The following is a 10670-nucleotide window of genomic DNA, read 5'->3' on the forward strand; positions in this document are numbered from 1 at the left end:
ATATGTTGGAGATTAAAATGCCAAGGCAGAATGATTATTTTGCTTAACAGAATATTGGATTTTTGCACCTTAGACTCATCAAGTATTATAGGAACTACAAGAGTGGCTTATCTGTACAGTAAATATTTTATGTTACTTTTCTGTTTTCATCTATTTGTTGACTAGGCCAAATGCAAAATACATTACAAAATAACAAAACAAAACACAAAGTCACCTCCTTTGAATATTTATCTGCCTCTTTCCTGGCATCAGGTTGTTTATTCATTTATATTTGTATTTATTATTCATCAAAGCACTTTGATATTTAAAGCTTCATGTCAAGAGATGAAATGCAGACAGTTACTTCTCAAAAAGGAACCACAGAACTTTAAACTATTTTAAAAACTCTAATGTAATTTTAGCCTCACCAAAAATAAGTGATAATTTCATTATAATGCTATATGCACTTTTTCTTTACATTGATGGAATAAATTTTTACTTGTTGCTTTTTATTGAATGCTTATTAAAATATACTAATATGCAAGGTCAGATCTCACTATTTTATAGCCTAAGGACAGCCTCAAACATGAAAATAAAATAATAAACTAAGTACTTATAAAGCCCTGATTTAAAATAATGCATTTTCAGTACAATTTAGGAGAGGTAGGTTTACTGTATAGTCCTTCTTTACTATAAATCTCTTTTATTCAAAACTGATTATAGATGCAAAATGCATTTTAATTAAAATAATGAAATAGATAAAAATGAAACTGAAGAAAATAATAATGGCTAGGCTACACCGATGTGTCTCACTGATGATCTAGACGAGGCAGAAAATCAGAGAATAATCATAGAATGATTTTTTTAAAATTTCAACTGCATAGGAAAATGAAGACTATAAACCACTGTCATAGAGACCTAATTATTAGAAGCTTTTAAAAAACAGCAATAAATTTCATTCAGTTGTGTCTATAAAAGAGTTGTCAAATGTATCAGCTTTTGAGAAAAATCAAATCAAGTTAATGTTCATTAAAAATAAATTTTTTCTATGTTTTAAAATACCTATTGTTTAATCTTGATTATGTTTTAAGCCTATCATTGTGTTCCTGGCATTTTTTTGTCCTGAGAAGATAAATTTTGAAAGCTAAGTGTATTATATTTTTCACAATATCATATATGTGTATGCACATTAAGTGTTAGATTCATTTTCACATTTAAATCTGTAAGAACAAAATGCCAGCTGTTAAGACATCTAGTAATTATTTAGTGATCATTATGGATTTTACTTTGTTAGGAGACCGAGATACATAGTAGCTCTTATTTACACAGAGAATCCAAATTTCATTCAATTTTGGTTACAAATCTTTGATAGCATGATAAAATACACTCTGCATGTACTCATTCATTTTAAAAAAATGAAATTGGTTTGTTTTCCCTTTTTCAAAATAACAAGAAGTTCATCCACATCAAATGGACAGTAGATACATTCCACTGAAAAATGATTTTGCAAAAACATATTGAGCTGCTGAATCAAATAAATAACAATAATAAAGCACCTTTGATTACTAATCTTTATTGTGTCTCTGCCCTCTGAGCTAAAATGATATTGTATAGTTTCTACACCAGGACTGCATGGGTCATTGCAATTCCTAGTGGATTTTTAAACAATTGAGCTACAACCTCTGAAAGCAGAGAATCATCGTGGAAATGCTGACACAGCTATAACCATTGCGGTGTGAATGGCATTGCTGGATGATGCATGCTATTAGTCATTGTAGATAGAACTGGCCCGGCTGAATTTTGCAAACTTTAACGAAAGAGAAGTCTTTGACATTTCAGCAAGAGATGGAAGTGTCTTACGTGCTTTTACTTGTATGGTGTGAAAAGAGGTGTGTTGCCGTGTTTATTACCAGGTCAGTATCTTGGGGTTGGCTAATCACTGGCCCGAATATAAATCCATGATCCCAGCTTTTCCAGATATTTGTATGGCAGGCAGCTACACAGCAGCAACTTCTGTAATCCCTTCTCCTGCAGTTAGAGCTACTAGAAAAGCTTAATAATATCCCAGAGGCAAAGATGAAACAGTATTTCCACAGTTACTGTTTGCTGTAGAGAGCTTTTGAAGTCAAGCTTAAGATGTCTTTATTTCCCTACCAGAAAGAACTTTTTTTGCCCTTTTTTACTCTGGTGTTGTCATGATGATGGCTTTCTGCTTGAAAAATATTCCAAGCAGCTGCAGCTCTCCCATAAAGCATTAGGGAATGAGAACAGCTTTTCATCAGGGGCTGTTGGAATCTGTAACTACAGTTTGTCACTGCTGAAACCTACGGCTATGCTGGTGGTGATCTCAATTTAAAACTCTTGGTTTCTTTCTTATCAGGTTGAGGGCAGCCACCACTTTCATTGTCAGCTTATTGGGGACTGCCCTCGCTTTTAACTTTTGTGGTTAATTAAGTTCTAAACTAGGTGTAGTGTAGAGTTCCCAATTCAACCTTTGTTCTGTATTATCTAGAAAACAAAAAAGCAATAGCCTCGGAATGCACCAAAAGTTAAATTAATTGTAGTAGTGAGTAACAAAGTGAAATTCAGATCCAATTTATTTAATGTAGGAGAAGGGATACTATATATTGATCTCGAAAGACTTCATGTCAGACAAATTCTGATAGGATCACAGTGAAAAGTTGCAATAAGGCAATATAGAGTAAAACAGCCTTTTTATTTATTTAATTTGGCAGCACAATTGTTAAGTATAATAGGATCCAGTGATTTTGCAGAAAAATATAGCAACAAGTCCTAATTATAAGAAGAAATAGAAACAAATAAAATCAAGGAAAAGAATACAAATAAAAACAGTAACATACCAATAGCAAAAGTCAAAAGGATTTTAAATTTCTCCAGAAAATTAAGCATTGCAAATATCTTCGTCCATAAGGGAAATATAATTTGTTAAAAGAGAATGTATTATACTGACATTATTTTATTGTAAAAGTTTGATGTTGCTACACAAAATGCTAAAGTATTTTATAAAAAGAATAATATACTCTTTACCAGATCTCTTTGTGGATTTTTCAAATAGATATTTTAGAAACTTAAAATTTATTGCAATCATATTCTGAACTTTAGGGAAAAGTTATGGGAAAATGTTCAATTCCATATATAAATTTTTTTTTAATTAAAAATAGAAGAACAGACATTTCAAGTAACTTGTGTCTTATTTTGTTGTTGAGTACATAAACCTCTATCACAACTAGGTACTGTAAAATAATGAGAATAATTTCATGATAAAATAAATGCTACCTGATGAGTCATTCTGCTAAATTACAGTTAAATTATGAAGAATTGGAAAATAATTATTACAGTAATTAAAAACATAATCAGCAATTATATGAACTCTAGGAAGGTTTTTGCTTAACCTGATAATCTCATCAATAAATGAAAAAGATTTCATCCATTTTTGAATTTTTAAATGTTTTTTCTTATACCATCTTTACTTTCCCCCAAAATTTGAGAAAGCTGAGAGACTTACCTTATTACTTCTAAATAGGAATATAATTTTTTTCATAATTGTAGTCCAAATAGTTTAATAGCAAAGTCTAGAAACATGAGTAATGGGGTTAGTCCTAGGATGAGTGCTATTTAATAATTCCATCAATCATCTCAAAACATGCTCATTTACTTAGTTAATAACATCAGACTGGGAAGGGTTAGTGAGCACCTTGGAAGGACAGAATTAAAATATAGTATGACCTTGAGGATTAAGAAGTTTCAGAAGTTATTAGAATCAAGTTATAAAATCTTACAAAAAATACATATTAATTTAGTTCTGTGGGCCTAAAATTTCTGAATGGCAGATTTGAAACAAATAGATCTATTAATTTTACTAAGAAAGAATATCTCTATCCCAGTGGGGGAAAAATGAATCACAAATGACTCTCTTCCTGGGTGATAGTATTACAGAGTCTTAAGAACATGACCACTGAAATCTTCGGTCCTGAGTTCAAATTCTGTGTCTATATCTCACCTATTTGTGTGATTACTGTCAAGCTACTTAATCTACTTCATATTTCTGTGCCTCTGTCTTTTTATCTGTTAATTGTTGAAAATTATAGAACCACATTTATAGGACTTTTGTGAATATTAAACAGAGTCAATGACTGAAATATAATAAAAGCTGTAAAACTATAAACATGAATATTTGTAATTATCTGTCCAAAGGTCACCAGACAAAGAAATGAACAGAGTAATTGGGTCTATTTTATCCACTGAAGAAGACATTCAAGAAAGATGAGTTTAGATCTAGTTTCTGAAGATAATGAGGTTTATGAATGGCATATAAACGAGTATGTTTGTTTCAGACACTTTTAATTGTCAGTTATAGTAGAATTATGTCCCTCCAAAACCTTAAAAAATAGTTCAATCTATATAAAGTACTTTTAATATCTTCCCTTGGCAATAGGAGAACATCTGTTTCTTTTAGAAATGAGGGAATTTCATTCAAATGGAGAGTTATGGAAGGTCTCATAAGATTAAAACATGATAAAATCTGTGAATTACTGGCCTGGTCTATTGGGTAAAAAATTGGGCTTTGTGCTTTTCACATAATAGGTGCTAAGAAAAATTGAATATTGCTTTATTCACATGCAAACACAAATCAATAATATTCAAGTCTGAAAAGTGTCTTTTTAAAATATAAACAAAGTATAATAATATTTTTAGACTAGGTAATTGGAAGATATAATCTCAGACTCTTCTGGAATTTATGAATATTATTCTTTTAGGTCAGTGATTCTCACTAAGGATGAGAAGTGAGGGTGTCAGAATTATCTTCATGAAATTTTTGCAACTTAAACCAACTCACACACAGGCAAATATACACAAGATTTAATATGCTACATATTAAATCTACATTAATATGTAGATTTTAATCTACATTAATCTACATTAGAGGATGATGCTTCTACCTCTGCAAGAATTATCAACAGGTGAATCACTACCACAAATGAGGAAATATATCAGGTAATGCTAGTCATGAAAAAGTTCATGGTCTTCTACTGTTATCATGTTAGACTCTACCATATTTGTCTTGTTCATAATTGATGACAAGTAGGCTTAGATAGTATATTAGGATTAAATTAACCATCAAAGATAGTTTAATTTATCCATGCCACAGTTTTTTCATCTTTAATATGGGAATATTACAAATTGTTAATTCAAATGTTTCAATACTTTGCAAATGTAAGAGTACTACTATGTAAATGCAAAATACTAAGAAGTCATCACTATGTGATGAAAATAGCCAGAACTAGATGCACAATAATTTAGACTACATAAAATACTTCCCCAGTCTGAATTCCAGTTAATTAGGTCAGGATAATTTGTCAGCCTTTCTAATATCTTTTTCTGAGTACCACTAAGTGTGGTGATGGGCTTCTCTGATGTGCCTAGAGATAGACACTGAACAGAGCTGACTGAAATGGTTTAATAAAATTGGTCATGCTCTATGAGCCTGCAGATTTTCAGCCATTCCTCATTCATTTCCCAATGCCAGTTGTCATATGAATGCCCTCTCAGCAAAATTCTGTGCCCAGGTGCTTATTTTTTAAAGGCATTGTACAAATATGACCAGAGCCATAATAAATCCATCTTTAAAGTTGTCACCATAAGCCCCTGAAACTGACCATAACAAGATCCAGAGATTTTTCAAAGCAGATCTTATTCATGTTTATTTGGGGCATTATCTTCCACCACTAGAAAGCATCTCTTGTTTTCTTTAATAAACCTCTGTTTTTTCAGCTGAATATATAGGAAAGCATGTCATTTTTCATAAATGTTTCCTCTATACGCTTTTATTTATTTTCAGAAATACTAAGAATACAGCATACTTCAGGATTTAATATATAGCCTGCTGCTAAACAATTTATGTGAAAATAATAACTAATACATCAAGAGAAATGATATTAAAACTAAGCCCCCTGCAAGTACCTGAGAGAAATATCAAATTCTGCAAGTGTTTCTTAAACATGAAATGCAAATACTTGATCAAATTCAAGGAGGCATTTCTTTAACCTGGGCCAAGAATTTCTTTCAATATAGATGGAGGAAGGGATTTAGTCATAAGTTTAAGAATTTAAATTCTTGATTTTAGTTGACCTGTTGAGTACTTGAAAGAACTCAATAAGAATCTTGTGGCATTCCACTGATTTCATTAACAACAAATTATTTTTCTAATAGTTCTCACTTCTGCTCAATACCTACTTTATGATAATTACAATATTGGGAATCGGGAGAAAAGTGATGAATTTAAATTTAAAAGATCAAGTTTAAATTTGTGATCTCCACAATCAAAAAAATTAAACAATTATCTCTTATGCTTGTTATAATTTAGAGGGAGAAAAACACACTTGCATCAAAGAAGAAATCCTCACTGATAATTTAGTTTTGCATGAAATACTGGAATAATTTTTATCTTTTGAAGTTATCCCTAAATATGTGGCCGTTATTTTATCTAATTCAATTCATCACTCATTCATAAAATTGAAGGAGAGCAGAATGTGCTATCCCAAAATGTATCACTTTGGCTTGCAAATTATTTTGATCTGAAGGCAATCAAGACCTAGCAGATTCAGGAAAAATTTTACCTCTCCCTTACCTGCCTAAAAGAATGTGGATAGGGGGCCTGTCCCAGAAAGACAGCTATTATCAGAGATAAATTTTTTTTTAAATTTTTTGAAAGACTTACTTGCATGGCAGGGCATACATTTGATTGCTAAACATCTGCTCTTCTTCCTGTGAATCACCCTCCTTCTATTTGACAAGCTGGCCCCTTCTCCATTCTTTAGGCCAGAATGGCATATCAACATCAATTGCTTGGTTATCTTTGAGTCTCCTGTCTTTGTGGGCTCCTGTAGGTACATAATTAAATCTGTTTGTCTCCTGTTAATCTGTTTTATGTAATTTTTATTGTTAGGCAAGCCAACAAAACTAGAAAAGTAGAAGGAAAAATTTTTTCTCCCCACAAAATCAGTAAATATTTATTGAGGACCCATGAGGCACCAGGATATGGATGAGATACTGGAGTAACATTGTATAGCAGGCAGTGATTCCTACTTTCAGGCTGACCACATGTTAACTAGAGAAGCAAATGGAAAATGTACAATGTACCATTCATTATTCAAGTTTCATTGCAGTATAAAATAAGGACATCTTAACAATCTCATTTTACAGGAATTGATGGTTTTCCAAACAATCGAAACACTCTAGATCTAGCCTGTGATTAAGCACTAGCCACAGACACTAGAAAAAAGCAAAACAAAACAACAACATAACCAAAAACTTTGACTAAATTTTGATACCTGGTTAGGCAGTGGTGTGTGTGTAGGGAGGTGCACAAAAAATTTACTAGATTTACTTGTACTTATTTATTTTGAATTTCACATAGAATTGGTATAAAGTGACCTGGAAAATATAAGAGATGGAAAGACCAAGGGTAGGGGACAGTGAATATTTGTGGCATATGGAATAGCTCTTTCAAACTCTCAATTTGAGAAAGAACATGGCCTGTTCTAGAAATTTTTTCCTTACTAGAATATGGGTTCCTTGATGTACATATATTGCCCTAGTCATGTATGTTAATATCAACACCTAGAACAGTATTTAATAAACTTTAATTTCAAAGTTATCTGGGAAATCTTGTTAAAATACACAGTTTCTCGGGAAGTCAGTGATAGGCCCAAGAGAGACAGAGTCATAAAAAATTGTATAGCTCAGACTTCATTAGTAGTAAAATATCTCTGAGAAGAAAGAGAAAAGAATTTGGATGATTTAATGTTATTAAAACAACTTAGAAAAGAGCAGACAAAGTTGAAATGGATGCAATCAGAACTAAATGTTGAAGAAGTGGTAAATAACAGGAAGGTATTTAATGAACGCTGCCAAATTCATGTCAAGCCTCCAAAGAGTGAATAAAAAGATGCTTTTTTAAAAAGGACTGAGTCATCTCATAAGAGCTAACCATGACACACATCAACAAGACGGGCTTCCTAAGATTTCTGAGCCAACAGACCAAGACCTTTTGGTGATTTCAGCCTTACTTAGCCACAAGTTCCCAGGTGATGTTGTTGCTGCTTATCTGGGGACTAATGAAGACTCATAAACTATTGTGGAAAACAGATTTATATGTAAATAATTTGAATAAAATCCAACTGTTTTAATAAAAGTGTATACCTGAAGACTTATTCTACATGCAAGTTTATAGAAAATTTCCTAGAAATGATATTTGATCAGAATCTTGATTTCTTATTGGAATTTCAATAGAAAGGCCAATAATCTTTACAAAATTAGAGTCACAAAGGTTAGCAGTTTTCCTACGGATCATTAGTTTTGGGTTGATTTGGTTACATGCAAAAAAACAACACCAATGAGAAAAGTAAAGGGAATATTTTGAATTCCTTGTGAAGCATGCAAATTCCAACCTTTTCTAAGTTCACAAGTTTAAATTCCACAGAAAGAATGCAGAAAAAGTTAACACAGTTTGGCAGACCTTTAGTTAGTGCAAGTTGGCAAGCTAATCTTTAACTCTGGGACTTTAATTTATTTTTTTTCATAGCCTTTTCTCCAACAAATTGGAATAACTCAAAAAAATTGTTTCTGAAATTTTCATAGTATTGTAATATTTAGTATGATAGTTAATTTGATGTGTCAAACTTGTGAGGCCGCAATACCCAGATATTTGATCAAACCCCTGTCTGGGTGTTGCTGTGAAAGTATTTTCTAAATGAGATCAACATTTAAATCAATAGACTTTAAATAAAGCAGATTACTGCCCATAATTAGCTTCATCCAATCAGTTGTAGTTCTTAAGAAAAAACCAACCGAATTTCCCCAAAGAAGAGAGAATTTTGCTTCCAAGTCTCAGACTTGAACTGCAGCATCAACTCTTCTCTGGGCCTTCAGACTGCCAGATCACATGAGCCAATTTCTTAATATCTCTCTACACACACACACACACACACACACACACACACACACACACACACACATCCAATTGGTCCTGTTTCTCTGAAGAACCCTGACAAATATATTTTACTTCCACTAAACATGTCGAAAAACACTGCAGCATTTCAGAAAAGGTTTTGAGCACTCCTTAGACAATGATTTTATGTTCTTTAGTCCCTCAGAGGTATTCAGGAAAAGAGTGGATCTATCTCTAACTTTTGATGCCATAATTAATGGATTGAAATTACTAAGTATAAAAAAAATTTTATATGCCAAAATAAATAAATGAGATGCATTGCCTAAGTTCGGGTTATTTCAAAACATATTTGGTAAGTGCCAGCTCTATGCCCAACTTTGTTCTAGAAGCTGAGGAAAAGAAGATGCATGAGACAGAATCTCTACTCCAAGGAGAGGTCATACTCAATATTATGTGCTAAGCGCAAAGACAGGTTAATTTGGAGTACTCGAGAGGTCCTATTTTTCAGGGAAGAATAAATAAGCACTACTCTACAAATAGCATGGTATGGTACACAGTCTCTTCTTGGAGTAGAGTGTCCTGTGGTTATTTTGGGAAAACAAGTCATTAACCACTATGCAAAACTACCTAAACTAAATGTCCCTAAAGATTTGATCATGGAGAGGGGAAGAAGTTGAACAAATGGAAAAATAACTTTTACAGAATCTATCTTCTGCCTGACTTGCGTTTGATAGTGTTATTACGTCATAAATTAAGGGATTAGATGAAACAGTGAGGGGAGGTGACTTAACGGTTCCTATCTCTCCTGTGACCCATTTCCCCTGCTGTTCTGACTGACCTGACCACATCTGGACATATCCACATCACAAGCATGCCAGCCAGTCCTGCTGTTAGTAACTTGTAAAGGCCTCAGTCCCTTCACCTCATCCGTGCCCTCAAACTGAGACAGCAGAGATTTGCTGCCACTCACCTATTAGCCTGCTCTCTGCAATTGCCTAAGGTATTTCCTGGGTCATTCAGTTTAGACTGGAATTTGGCTTGGGAATAGTGTCAACTGCTTCAGACAGTGATTATTCTGCAGTGTTGTGACTGTGGGTTAACGTGTATTTTTAGGTTTTTCTCTAGGCATAGAAAGGAGTAACCACAGTCCACAGCATTGTACAAATTCAACCATTGAGCAGAGTTGTACAGATTTAACCACAGGGTAGAATTTTCTTGCCTTCTTTACTGGAAAACCAAAGAGCCATAAGAATTCAGAAATTTTTTTAACAATCTGCCTTATATGAAATAAAATTTCATGAAATGCAATGATGATGATGGTAATGATGAGTGTTGGGTGATGAAGAAGACAATTGCAGCTAAAAGAGAAAATTATTTCTCTCTGTTCTGAACTTTTGTGTTTCATGTCATTTTTTTCCCATTTCTCAGGCACATAAAATGAAGGGGAGCCAAATAAAGTGCCCAATTTTTCTGGGTCAACTCTATGTTAGAAGTTGTTAAAAAAGAATGCAAAGAATGAGTTTGCTGGTGTGTACTTGCAGGAAGATTATTTTTTTTTTTTATGGTACCTTTTGTTTGCTTACACTGATTCCTATGGCATATATGGCATTATGGGCAAATGCACATGGATGGTTTCCCAGGAGTGTAGAGTGGCACATAGCTGCTTCAGTAAATTAGGAGAAAAGAAGAAGAGTGAGTGAGGGCAAGAAGGAAAGAGGGA

At 33.1% G+C, this 10670-nt stretch overlaps 1 long non-coding RNA gene across 4 annotated transcripts in view; it reads left to right on the forward strand.

The window, feature by feature from the left end:
* Positions 1 to 1062: 1062 nt before the first annotated feature.
* LOC107196753 overlaps positions 1063 to 10670 on the forward strand; it is a 56856-nt gene continuing 47248 nt past the window's right edge. The window contains exon 1 of one of the 4 annotated variants that reach the window (XR_003044473.1): positions 1063 to 1892. This is a non-coding gene — a long non-coding RNA (uncharacterized LOC107196753). The remainder of the gene's footprint in view (positions 1893 to 10670) is intronic. The other 3 variants (XR_003044474.1, XR_003044472.1, XR_001518183.2) reach the window with 3 other exon arrangements.

This window comes from Pteropus alecto, unplaced genomic scaffold (assembly GCF_000325575.1).
Source record: "Pteropus alecto unplaced genomic scaffold, ASM32557v1 scaffold7, whole genome shotgun sequence".
Lineage (NCBI taxonomy): Eukaryota > Metazoa > Chordata > Mammalia > Chiroptera > Pteropodidae > Pteropus > Pteropus alecto.